The 14,320-nt window shown below is 39.4% G+C and overlaps 1 protein-coding gene across 4 annotated transcripts in view; it reads right to left on the reverse strand.

The window, feature by feature from the left end:
* syt1a (synaptotagmin Ia) overlaps window positions 1-14,320 on the reverse strand; it is a 151,412-nt gene that overhangs the window by 61,159 nt on the left and 75,933 nt on the right. The window lies entirely within an intron of this gene.

Here is a 14,320-nt window from a genome sequence, read left to right on the forward strand (position 1 = left end):
TGTGGAAAAAAATCCACAGAAGCAACGTGGAGATATTGATTTTCAAAAGGAGAACAGCCGGGAGGAAAGCAGAATCACAACATTTGACAGTGTTTCCTCTCCGTTTAGCTCCAGCTGAATGAATTTCTGTGGCATTTAAAGAAAAATACGAGTTGTTAGTGGGAAATGACAACCATTTGGTCCTTGTTCAAGAGACAAAACAGCTGTGTAAGTCTGTTTGTGAGCTGTGAAAAGAACTGATGTGGGGAAAATCAAAGAATTTCCTGCAGCCCAGCAAAAACAACCTAAAATGACTGATTTCTGAGAAAAAGACTAGAAAATGTTTAATTTTATATTATCATATAAAAAAAACTTAAAACAAAATGAAAGCTAATAAAAAATCATGATACTTCTTATTCAGTGATAGATTTTGCTCTCAAATGGACAATTTTTCATGCATCTCGGGGTGCTGCGGTGTTTGTGTGTGCCCTACTCTGACCTTCAGCTGTGGGCCAATGGTCCACACTGATCAGGCGAAGGGGAAACCAACTGTCAGCCCCGTTTCATCCGCTGTCAAATGTTGACAACCTGCATAAACATCGAGTGAGGAGCGCAGCTCACCTGAGGGGCAAAGAGCCAGGATGAATGATTCGACGAGTCACTCAGGTGGGAACAAGTTCAGTTAGGCTAAACCTGTGGTATCAACAAGCTGTGCTGAAGATGCTTGCATGCACAGGGTTTCCATTTTACTCGTTCTTCACAAAATCTGCACTCCTGCGTCCCAGAATGGGAGCTGTGGGCCGTGCCAAGATGGAAAAAACGTAAACGCGGTTCTGGGAAAAAGTGCAACATTTTCTCTGCACTGTAATTTTACTTTCATATTTCTCAGCCACTTTCGAGCGTTCAGTGTTCAACGTCGGCTTCCCAACTCAAAAATTGCAGTTATCACCACAAGTGCTTCACTTTTAAATCAGAAGTGTTGAAAAGAAATGTGCCAAGAAAATCGAGTTCAGACTGAAGTAATTAAAAAGAGGCGCGCTGAACGCTGCTGCCAAATTGTACATCTGAAATTTCAGAAATAAGTGGCAGGTTTTCTAAATTCAACAAAGAGTTGATGTAGCTATTACAAGTAATATGAATTTTTGTCCTCCAAAAAAATGCAAAAAAGAAAAGCTTAAAATTTCTTGTTTGGGTCCAAATAAAATGATCAGCATCTGTAAGAAATTCAGATCATATGTGTAAAAATTTAAACCATTGTCTTGCTGGTACACCAATTAGAATGCACTCTAATCACAAATTATCTGTATGGTAACATCACGGTGGCAGCATGATGCCAATAAGCAGAGATTAGGAACTGGCATAAAGGCATTTCTAAATAAAAAAAGAAAAAAAAAAGCTTCATACAGCCTAATCATACAGTGAAATGTTTTAGAATGGCCCAGTCAAAGTTCAAACTGACATTCAAATGAGGAAAAAATATGAAAACAGATCCATCTAATCTGACTGATCTTCAGCTATTTTGTAAAGAATGAGCCAAGATGTATTTCAATCTCTAAATGTAAAAAGCTGGTGAGGAAATGCTGTTAGAATCTTTAGAAATGATTTTTAAAATTCCTTTGTAATTTTCTAATATGTAAATTGTTTAGGTTTATATAAACTAATAAATATTTAATTTTTTTTAGTAATAGGTGATCTGTGTGGGAATATTGAATTTATGCAAATCCAGTGAAACCACTTTGAGGACAGGGAGTCCATTCTGGATGACTGACACAAATATGATAGGTTTATTAGCCCATCAGTCATGCTTTAAATATCTGCCATCATTGTTTAGCCTTGATGGTTTGTGATTGGACACTTACACACACTGGCCTTGTTTATCTCCCACTCTTCTCTAAAGAAAAAAAATAAATCATATGAGAACAGCTCTGGTTTTATAGGACGTCGTCTTTTGTTTGACTTGCTTGAACTCGCCTGGTTTGCAACTGTTGCACAAACAGCTGTGAGAATGAATTATTCAGCAAAGAAAGTTCCTCACAGTGATGTGCAGATAATGTAGCAGGGCTTCAGGGCTACATGTACACGACTGAGGAAAATGCATCCTGCCTCTGCCATCTTATCCTGCAATTATGCATGAGGACGCTAATTTCCCACTAGGGAGAACATTGCGTGCCTGGCCTATCTTTCTGGCCCTCAGTGCTATGACAACATATGGAGGGGAAAGAATGCATGCAAACACATTGAAAACTACACACAAAGTGACGAGCAAGACAAGTACCTACCAGTAAACCAGAAACTTCATTGTGGTAAAACAATTGTGTTCTGCTGAAGGGAGTCTTTTAGAAATGTCTGGACAGTATTGGATTATACAGAGAAAGAGCCTGCTGTCTACTTTAGCGCTGGTTCTGGATGAGCCTCTTGATACGAGCTGAAAGCCCAAACAAGCTCTAAAAACTCGTTTGGTCTGTAAAACGGCCTTTTGATGGTTTCCCAGAGAAACAGCGCACGGCTCACGGAGCTGCTCTGTTCGTTCTCAAAAGCATTTCGCCATGCCTGACATGATCCTATTTTGAATGGTCCTCCTTGGTAATAAGGTCATTTGTCTTGTGCAAAGGAGAGAGAATCTATAGTTGTCATACGCTGAGCTGGAGATAAATGTGAAAGGCGAAGACAGTGCCAGTGAAAAGAATTAATGGAGCCAGCCCCTTTGGTCTCAGATATAATGCAAGACGGAAAAAAAATGACAAAACAAAACCCAGAGACTGGAAATGGAGGATGCAATTAAACCTGGGTGGATGTCTCTTACGTACTCTGAAGGATGCCCCATTTTCATTATCTGCATTATATTTACTGTCATGACACTGTCTGTTATTCCTCTACAAATGTGTTCAGGTGCTTTCACATTTAATATCCAAGGTTAAAAACAACTCAAGTAAAACCACTACAACATGGAGGTACAGCGGAGCTGGGTGTGAACACAATATGCAGAACAAGTCACGTATTTCTGTCAAATTTCAAATCATATTTAAAAGAAATGTGTAAAAAAAAACAAACTTATGCAGCCCAAGGATTTAGGCAGGAATTTTATTTGGTGCCCAGTTTCCAGCAATACCCATTAATGTTTTATGTTTTGTTCATAAAAACATAAGAAAAGGCTATTTCTTCTTAAAAATGAAACCAACGCATTAATTACAACAATAGCATGTTGTTGGGAAATTAAAAATGTCCACTTATTCCTAATTAGTAAATACTGATACTTAACAACTCTCTTCAGTGTGGAAGTTTTCACTGAATACTCAAAATTAATCATTTTTAGCACCAGTTGTACATTTTTCATTCAGGCTGTTGCTTTTAAACAAACACACTATTTAACAAAATTATGCTGCTGCCTCATTTTGACATTAGCAGAGGATTAGCAGTCCTTGGCAACAACTTACAGTGTCACTGTGGAATATCATCTCTGTTGTCCTAATAATTATGAAACTATTATGTGATTAAGCAACAGTCTTCAGTCAGAGGGCTCTTCAGATTCACCATGCACGACTCCTCCTTGAAGATACTTGGATGATGAGCTACAACTTTATGATAAAGTAGTTTTGAACTTGAATTGAAAGCAAAAAGGAGCTGAATCCAGGGATAAATAACTGTCAAAAATCACTTTAAATGTTTTTAATTTGCTTAATGCAGTCTTGATTTTCTTCCTCTGTTCCTCTTAAATCAAAATGCACACCTGAAATCTTTCTTTTCATTCAAAACCAAAGCCTCGCTGTGGTTATGAATAGACGTGTTGAGGTCTGACCCGTCAGATCTTCACAGAATTGTTTACCAGAACAGTCAAGATTCCTCATCACAGTTTTTCTTGTTGTAATTTGCCTAGATCGAGCAGGAACGAGTGTTTTAACAGCTACGGTGGGAATCCGATTATTATACAGGGATCACGGTCGTCATAGAAACCGAAGATGGTGCACGGTGTTAAGCCGTCTCTTACACATTTCAGAACATTGGGAATTAGTGAGAAAATTTAGCCACCCTTAAAATAGAGATATGACAGGATCCATCCGTAAGACGGGGCTTCTAGTTCTTATGCAAAGAGAAGCACATTTAGTTTAACAGACTATCTGAGCAGCAGGAACACAACCTGTGCTCTGTTTTATCTCACTTTTCAATAGTTTGTATGTTGAAATACTTGCAGAATTTCTCCTCATTTACAATTAATGCCTGTAATCTCTGTTTCCATGTTGAACTGAACTTATAGGCGCCTGTTTAGAAGAACAGGCCATAACAGATGTTCCAGCCCACAAACACTGCAGGGACAGATTTCTAAACAGATTTGTGTTAGGTTACCTTTTCTTAGCTTGTCACATATTTAAGCCACATGCTAGGTTAATAAATAAAAACTGGAAAAAGAAACTGCTTCCAACTGAGCAGATTTTGCTCAAATTAGAGGAAAAAATAAACAGCTGCAAACACAGGATGGCTTATATTAGTCATACAGCCACGGACAGGTTTTTTTTTTAATGGGCCATTTCTATTCAAGTGTCTCAAGGGAGAACATGTCATGAACAGAGATTGGGTGGAGGGGCAAGGTTAAGTATTAAAAAAATATTCTTTTCTTGTATGACGTGAGTCCGTTTTAGAGAAAATGTCTGTAAAATGCTCAAAAATGATAATTTAAAGCAAAGTATCTGTTTTAAACAAAGATCTTGGTGTATTATTTTGTAATATGTATTCTGTATTACTTATTATTTAATGAGATTTTTTCTTTCCACATTAAAAATAAATGTTTTTAATCGGTTGTTTTAAAATGTGTTTTATTGCAATTTAAAATCTCACTCTGAACTTTTTTTTTAGTACAATCTTCAATTTGAGAATAGGAGAGATTTATTATAATGATTGGAATAACAAATTATTAATTTAATCAGTTTAAATTTCTTCCCAGTACATTTCTGTCAAGTTAATGAGATTTGTAAGCAACATTTTTTTATTGGATCAGATGTTTGGGAGGCATGCCAGAGAAACGCTTTTTCTGTCCTACCATCACAAACATAAATGAAAGATGTTTGCCAAATGTTCCTGAGATCTTAAGTGAAACCAAATACTATGGTCAGATGAGAATGAACCTTTTAATACCAGAACAATTTTATAGAAACACCCATAAAAATATCCTGTATATCCAATAAGCCAGGTCAAGGTTTGGTCCAATTCTTTTGGTTGCTGTTCTTGTTTTATGTTAAACCTAAGTCAACCACAGAAGACATGACTTTTGACTTTGGTTTTGCTGTAGTCATAGCAAAGAACAAAAAGTAGTGAAATGTTGGTATCACGACGCCAATGGTCAGAGAGATAACACCAAATTTAAAAAGCTGCTTGCTAGCAGAATGTATAATAGCAAACGCTGGAAACGGCAAAAGCTGCACGAAATGTAGAACCTGATTTTTTAAGAAGAAGGACCTATTCTGTAAGAATTAAGAGGAAAAGTTGAGGCCAGGTGCATCTAATCAAATTCACTTGATTAATTAGTCATCATAAAGTCTGAGAAGCTCTTAAAAGCCTAAGTTTTTTGTCAGATTGCTGTTCTAAAGCCTGTAAGGGTGCTTGAAGGAATTACCAAAAAGCAGAGACATCAGCAGTGATTTAGAAAATCAGCTGCTGTCCATCAATCTGAGGAGGCTTAAAAGGCCAAACTTACTCAGTCTGTAATTCTTTCATCAAATGAGTCTGAAAAAGTGCGGCACCACAATTTAAATAACCTAAGGTAATATATCAAAGGAGTATATAGGCAGTACTATCAAGCACGGTGGTGGAGGGGTGATTATTTGGGCTTCTTCTGCAGACAGGAGGAATAGGATATTAAGTATGGAAATGTTCCTTTTTCTATCATCACCATCCAGACCAGGAAAACAAATCAAATCAAATTCTGTACCTTTCCACGCTGTTGGTGGAAAGGTGTTTGATGTCTTGAAATGACTCTCTGTGAGGGACAAGAAGGCGAACCGGAGTGCAGGTGGGTGGGGAGTCATCCAGAAAGACTGAACAAACACTGAGAAAGCAGGACAAAAGAAGCCAAAGAGCCTTTCTTGGCCAGAATAGGAGCAGATGGGCCATCTGGTGCCTCTGCAAAAAAAAAACCTTCATCCTATTCCCACCTCCTCTAAAGAGTCAAAACTTTCAGTTCCAACCTCCCTGCTGAACTTTGTCTTCATCCTGTCGCGTGTCACTCCGATTACATCTCCTTATTTCTGTCCTTGCTTTCTGCATTTCCATGACAAAACAGCAAAATAATCATTCGCTCTGACTTGAGACTTAATTAGAGGCTGTCACAGCTCTAATTTACTCTGGTTTATAAATGTGGATGGCCATGATGTTCATTACCCTCTCAAGACATTCCTGGCTCATGAATTAAAATTAACAGTCTAGGTCTGAAATGATCTAGTTTGGATTTCCACAACATTTTAATTATCATTTTTAGTTTAAAAAAAAACAAAAAACATCCATTACTGCCTCGTTATCAATCAGGCATGAGCAGGAAGGAGAAAATGCATGATGCATTTAATGATTTTAGAGGGAGTGTGCCTTTCTGGGTCATTGATTCAAAGAAAAAAAAAGTGAGCCATGTGGTGTGAGGAAGAAGGAGAAGAAGAAAAAAAACATTGGGTCAGCGCTCAACCTTGGACCTAACTCGGCTTTACGGCTCAGCCTTTGGTTCACAAACGGCTCCCAGTTCACTCCAGTAAACAACAACCCACAACACAACAAAAGGACACGACTCAGAGCGCCGTCACCGCTCATCGTGCTGATACAAAGAAGGACGCCGCTCAGATGCTGTAATGAGCAGCGCGACATGTTTCGGAGTCAGAGATGCACGTTCAGGCCTGCCTGAAAGGGATCAGCGGTGGAATCAATAAACGGATACGGAGTGAGCACTAAAGGCACAAAGGAGACGGGCAGTTTATACGGCAAATGACCTGACAAGGACGGTCCTTGACCAGCTGATGTGACCAGCCTCTTGGCCTTTATAAGGAGCAAGAGCGGATAAAGATCAGGGTAGGAGGATGAGATAAATCTACCAGAATCAAAGAGCTGCTCTGATCCAGAACTTTAAAGTAATCCTGAGTCGTTTGCTTCCTTTCAGGACATTTCCAGGAGGAAAACGGAAATATGAGGATGTAAACAGCCCCACACACCCAGCGTTGGCAAAGCTAGATTCACTCCTTAGTGCCAGTCAAGCTTACTAGAGCGTGATGCAGGCCGGAGTGATTGATGGGCCAAAAGGGAGAAGCTGGGCGGGGTAAGAGACGGGTGCAGTGGAGAGCCTGAGGTTAGACGCTGTCACAGATCTGACTGGTGTGTTCTGGTAAAAAAAAAAAAAAAGGAAAAGAAGTGCCCCGAAGGTGCAATTCAGCTCCCTGAAAAAGCTCTTAAACGTCAAGCTCCAGCAACAAACTCCAGGTTCGTTTCCAGTGAAAATCACACAAAGTACAGCGAGAATAATAATGTGACTGACTTGAGATTTTGTGTCCAATTACAGAGGTGGTGTGAACACGGATCTCTGGTTGTTTCTCTTGTGATAATTTTTTCCTCATCTCAAATCTTTACTGTTTGCAAGACAAATTTGCAGAATGTGATTAATTAGATGTCATCTGGTTGAGAAAGCTTGAAGACATTTTTATCAAGTGAGCTGGATTCAATTCTGCATGTCACACACAGAACATTTTTAAATTATGATTCATCACATAAAAATAATGAGAAAATCATTTTAACAGCGACTCCAAGGACGATAATATTCAACTGAGATTTTAAAGTTTTGAGAAGACAACTTTGCTGGCCGACCCGTCATCAGGGTCGTTTGGACCACAAGCCAAAAATACGATACATTAATCTGGTTGGTTTCTCAAAATGAGAGACATTGTTGGAGTTTTCTGTCGTCAGCTTTGTGTTCCCTCTCAATTTTTGGGTCAATGGGAAGACGACGTTTCTGGAATATTTTTGTCACTTAGATTTCTCTCCGGTGTTTTCCACGCAGAGTTTTGTTTCATTTTCTGTTTATAAACTGTCAGATCAGAATATCTCAATTACATTTCTGATTTGTTCTCTGTTTGGTCTCCTCTTCTGATTTCCAACCACTGAAATATAACTTACAGCTTCTAAATGTTGCAATTTGAAGCAACAAACTGAAATGTTTCTGTAAAGTGTAAACTTCCAGTCTGCAGCTGTGAGTGTAACAAACTTACTAATGTTTTTCCGGTTTTCAAAAGGAGTGAAACAGGTCAGTTCTGGATGAATTCCCGCCCTGGAGACATTTTAGTGCAGAGAACGAACTGTGACCATGCAGCTCATTCTCCTCGTGAACTCCGCTCTCTCTCTGTGTGCATCCTGGGTAATTTTTCTCTCTGGGGGATTTATCATATCAGGACCCAGAGAGGTTATTTATGCTGACAGTTATGGCTCAGAGAGAGACTGGCGAGGGCTTGAGTGGAGGGAGCTGCTCGATTTATTATTAATTTTAAAGATTATGGTCCTAATTACATAGTTTGTGTTGAAACTTGGCTGGATTAGTCTGCAAAAACTCCATCAATTAGCTTCATGTGATGTTTACTTTGCACTGCAGATAAGCAGACTGGAAGTAAGAAGCTGTTTATCACAATGTGTCACCATTTTTCACACACAGGTGGTCTCAGGTAATTGATTTAAATGCAGAAGGGCAAATCTGATTCACAAGGCTTCAGATTTTCTCGTCCCTTTCCAAAAGTCAGTCACGACTTTTGGCAGGAGGTGAAGGCGGAGGGAATGAATAATGCATGAGCTCGACGTGTTGCAGTTAACGACAGGGGTCGGGAGTGTTTCTGTGAACGCAGACACTTTCACCTTCTTTAGCTGATCTAAGAGCAGGTGAGGAGAAGTCGGATGTAGCTAAATGAGTAAAAAAAAGTGAGAAATATTGGGCACTTGTTCCATATTTCGCTTTCATCTTCTCACTTCATCCCAACACACAGACACGCTTTAAATCAGAGAGGAGGGGAGCGAGAGGGTTGTCATGAGGAAAGGCAAAAGCATTTTACCTGGCTAGTGTGCAGATTTTCACCAAAAAAATTTAGATTTATCCTTCTTCATTGCCTTATCTATGACCCACTTCTGCATCTGTGGTAAAAACCCAAGAACCTTGAACTCCATCTGCATAAAAATCCAAACTTTGCACACAAATACAATATGTACTTATGTAATACTGTAGTTGTGTGTGTGTGCTTTGAGCCACATCTGTAAAAAAAACATCTACAATCAGTGATCACCCTCCATTTAACACAGCCTGCTCTGCTTCAGGGTGCGTCAGTGCATTAAAGGGCCGAGGTGGGAGAACATGTCTGATTTATAGATAACCCTGTGACTTTCTTCGTTCTGTGATTTGGCCTCCTAACAGAACACATCTTCTCCGCGCCGAAAAGCAGACCGTATCAGAAGGTCGCAGATAGAAGACGAGACCAGCAACCCCAGACAACAATGCAACTGAAACAAAGACGACGTCTGTTTGTTGCTTAAATGTTGAGGAGGACTTGGGAGAAAACTTCTCTGTTTGCAGGACGAACAGGACAAATTTCAGCTTTTTTTTCTTTAGACTGAAAGCAAAAACATGATCGAAAACCTGAATATGACAAAATGCATGAAACATAGATATCCCACAACACTCTGAGGGTTTCTTCAGATTTTACTACAATAAATGATACAGAGCTAAAATCCAAACAAACTTGATATCCCCTAAATCTCAAGGGGGATCTCTTGAGAGATTCTCCAAACCAAATCCCAAGAAAAAAAAATGTATATAGCAAAATCTTTCATGTAACTGAGGTCAAACTGTTAAACTATTAAAACTGCTCATTTTAATAGATCAAACACCAAATACATCTTACTATCCTGAGTGGAAACCATTTCGGCACAACATAATATCTACAGGCTTCCTTATCGAGAAATGAATGCTGTTCCTTGATTGGCTGGTTTGCCAACTCTAGCCAATAGCATGTCGGGTAGCAATTTGCCAAACTATTTCAGATTCCGAAGCTGCATTTTCCTTTGAGTATTTCAGATATGCTCCATGGAAAAATATGCAAACAGGCATATTTTCTACAAATAATTATGGGTCACGTTCCACAAAAAAGCTATTTAACAGGTCAATCTACGAACCACAAGTAGGTGGTGGTCAACAGACCAACCCAGGGAAGAAACACAGTCTCCGTCTACTTTTCAAAACTGAAACCTCTCACCTCCATTAGTTATCAGTAAAAATAAATCTTAATGACACAGCTTCGTTGTCTCCTAAGAGTATAATGCAGCCAATACCTCCACCTCGCTCCTCATCTATTTTAGTCTACTCTTTTTTAATGTTTTTATGTTGTTCGTAGCCTCCCTGGCCTGGAATCAAACCAGGGACAATGGCATTGAGGAGTAACTCTGTATCCGGTGCGCCTGCTCTGCTACTGAGCCATGCGGCACCCCAACATTTGTTCTAATGTCAGCTACCTTCGAAGGTTTACAAGCCTGACTGGTCTGTCAAACTTCATTTGTTTTTGTTTTTGCATTCAGGTGTAGAGTTGTTGTTGTGCTTTGGATTATTCTCCTGCTGCACAGCTCAAGGGCACTTGATCTTAAGACCGCAAACTAATCGCTGGACATTCTCCTCCAGAATTTTCTGGTACAGAGCATAAAGGCTGGATCCATCAATGATGACAAGGCGGAAGAAGCAACAGAATGTATAACTCAGATTTACAGCACATGTCTCTAGACTTGCTACCAGCAGACAAAGGATCTGTAGAGAGATATTTTTTCTTTCTACCATCGATGTGGTAGAAAAAAGACCAACAATTTTATTATTTCTAATCGATCAGGCACAAATGAAAACCGTTGAGAGAAATATATTTATATTCCAACAAGCTTTTCATGTTGTCAGAGAAATGGTCCAGTAGTATTCCCCCACTCTATCCTGCTGTACTGCACCTGGCTGCAGGGAGCTTTCATTTCTAATTAAACAGCATACCAAATGAGGATAAAGATAATAAACGTAGTTAAAATAGACGTCTTCCTGCACTGCTTTTTTTCCTCTTTTCATTACCCATTATTCCACATTCTGTCAAACACAAAACAAGCCTTTGCTTGGTGCTACATCTGCTGAAAAGCTCTGAGTTGTTGCTATGCAACTATTAAATACATCTGAGGTGAGCTTCTCTCGAGTTTCCTTCTACCTTTCAGTAACCTGTGCACTTAGTGCTGCAGAAACTGCACTTTTGCTGATGCCGTCAGCTTTGCCCTCTTCCCTCTCTGTAAACAGGGGTCTCTGGTGAATACTCTGCATACCGTGGAGTCAGAGATATGTGATAAAACGTATCTCTCAGATCACATTTGTAGCAGACAGAATGTAGATTCAGAGACAGCCCCAGCAGACCAAGTTGGGGAAAATATCCAGTTTCTTCTTCAAAAACAAAACTCATACAGCTATATTTCATATGTTCAGCTCCTGCCATCTCTTCTTTCACTGTTCTGTTGCAGTCAGCGTGTCCAGTCTGGTTTGTTTGACACATGAAAATTACCTGCAGCCCAGCAGCTGCCTAACCGGCCACACATGGGATCTCAACATTAGATCCACATCCTATAGAAACAAGAACGGAACAAGACCGGCATCATTTATGGCACAGATGGGAAAAAATAAATCATCCCAGGTAGAAAGGTACAGATAGATCTGATGGCAGCAATGAGCCATGAAACACAGCACACACGTTAGCAGACAGTGTTATTAACACACTGGTGGAAAACACTTAACTCATGCCTATTCGATTATGCAAATGGGTACATATACAAATGGCCCTGGTTGGATATTAGCCCTCTCAATTACAGTACATGAGAATGGCTGGTCCGCTGTCCACTGTTGGAAACAAAAGCTCAGGGGCCAGACTGGTTTCACTTTCCTGCTCCGCAAATGTGTGCAGAGTCCTGTGGATGTGGGCAAATTGAAATTATCAAGTTTAAGAGCCCCTTTCAGTGCTGTAACTCAGTCGATAATCAGTGACAGTAATCTTTAACCAAATAGTGATATACAGAAATTATTTTATTTTGGCACCTAATTAAATTTATTCTTTGTGATTTATCATTCAACTAATAAAGATTCTCCAACACTAGAGCTCATGGTTCAACAAAAACAGTAAACAAATTCAGTAACTTAGCAACTTTTCTTTTTTACACAAGACAACTTGCACTATATCCCAAAATATTTTCTTAAAAATTAATCTGAAATAGATAACATTTGTATCCAACGTAGCATTTACGATGAAGACACTAATTTTGCAAATACTCCAACTTTTTAACTTCTTCACATTCTGTTATTTAACATATTATATTGAGATTTATGACAAAGTTCCACTTATTATCCTCTTTTTTAGGATTTGACAATGATGTTACATCTGAGTTCTCAACACACAAGTGTAAACATTTTGAGAAATATTTTACAAAAAATAAATTAAAAAAACTGCCACAAATAGTCAACCATCTCCTTTTAATATTATCTAAAAGAGAATATTTTAGTTCTTAGCAACCCAAAATTTATCTTTGTCATTAACTATTATATGCATTTTAATAATACTTCTATGTAAACCGCCACATTATAACTGAAATGCCATATTTTGCATAAATGCCTGCAAATATTCTGCTGGGGTTTAATGGCACCTGAGTGGCGTTTTCACTGACAACATAATTAAACGGTATAGTCAAACACACACTCATCCAAAACATTGCTAAGAGCACATTGTGGTTTTGATTCAAGGAAAATGCAGCCAAATTTCTCTCAGGAGGCAATTGATTTTGCAGCATAAAGAATAGTGGCAATGAAACAAACGCATCTAAAAACATTAAAATTTAAAATTATTGTTGTGTATAGAGTTATCACTAACTATGCAGGTAGTTTGGCATTCAGTGATTAAAAACATAAAATGTAATCAAAATAAGTGAGAAAGCACAAAAATGTCTAATTTAAGGTGATTTAATTTTTCTGCAATGGTATGTGTTAAAAAGAAATTAAGCACAGAGCAGCTACAATGTAATGCTCCAATGAATTACAGGAAATGCTCTAAGGATTCAGCTGCACCACAGCAGTAAGCCAGCCAACCTGAGCAAAAGCACCTTGTCTATTTTCTCAGGTTATAATCTGCACTTTGAAAACAAACTGCTCCCTACGTAACCAACATAATCCAATCACCACATCACTGCTTTTTAAAATAAATATTTTGCATCACATTCATGTCATTTCATGTGGTGTTCTCTATAAAAGGAGGTGCTGATTCCCAGCGTCGTCTCTCCTGCTCTGCTGTGCAGCAGCGCTGTCCATGGTTCTGAACCAGCGCTTCAGAAGCTCTTCTCACTGATATGACACGATCATTTTGTCGGCTGCCTGGCTGGGTGGAGTGGCCCAGACCTCAGCTCAGCTGGGACCATCTGAAAGCTCCAACCAAGCTGGAGTCTCAGCAGGCGGGAAGCTCCACGCCCTGTTTGCTCTCTGAGCTGCCACACGTGTCACAGCGTCTTGCACTGACGGAGAGGAGTTCAGTGGGAGGAGGGCTGCACGTCGTAAAACCTCCTAAACCTTACTTTGTTGTGCTTTCTTGTGTTTTAATGAACTGTAAAAGAAAAGGCTGATCCCACCTCATCCTGTCTTTCCCGGGAGTAGCAAGGACAGCCAATCATAGCGGATGAGGCAGTGAGTCACGTAGAGCGTGGTCTGGATCCAGTGGACCGAGAGAAGCCGTATGCCGCTCTGGGCAGAGATGCTTTCACCTCCAGGGAAGCTTTAACGTCCTGAACCGATCTGGAGGTCCACACATAGGTCCGCTCAACAAATAAGCAGCATCTCTGCATCTCACTGCTTGCTGCTGATTACTTTTAAACGTCTCATGAGAAGATATGATTTGTAAATGATGCCATCTTTTATTTAGTGTCTAAACACCCACTGTTGCTCTGCAAGGTTAGGTGAAGGTCGGCATGTTGCTGCACGCTGCTGTAGTACAGTGTACCATTCATGGCTTAACAGCTGTTCAATAAAAACACTCTTTTCTTTAACTATTAATGCTGCTGGATACACATCACACAGACTAAGGAGACATGGAGAGATTCTAATGTGTGCAACTGTATTTAAAGATGAAAGGAAAGAGAAAGAACTTCATTTTCACATTGAATGCTGAAAATGCAATCAGGTATTTCTAAGGAGCCACAAAGCACTGAAGTAAGGATGTAGAAGATGCAAGAAAAGTGGACTTGACACCAAACTAGTTTGAAGTCTGGAAACTTCACAGTGGATTTTACCTCGCTCGTGTTT

The sequence above is a fragment of the Poecilia mexicana genome, unplaced genomic scaffold (genome assembly GCF_051168715.1).
Source record: "Poecilia mexicana isolate PSO_F unplaced genomic scaffold, ASM5116871v1 scaffold_23, whole genome shotgun sequence".
Classification (NCBI taxonomy): Eukaryota; Metazoa; Chordata; class Actinopteri; order Cyprinodontiformes; family Poeciliidae; genus Poecilia; species Poecilia mexicana.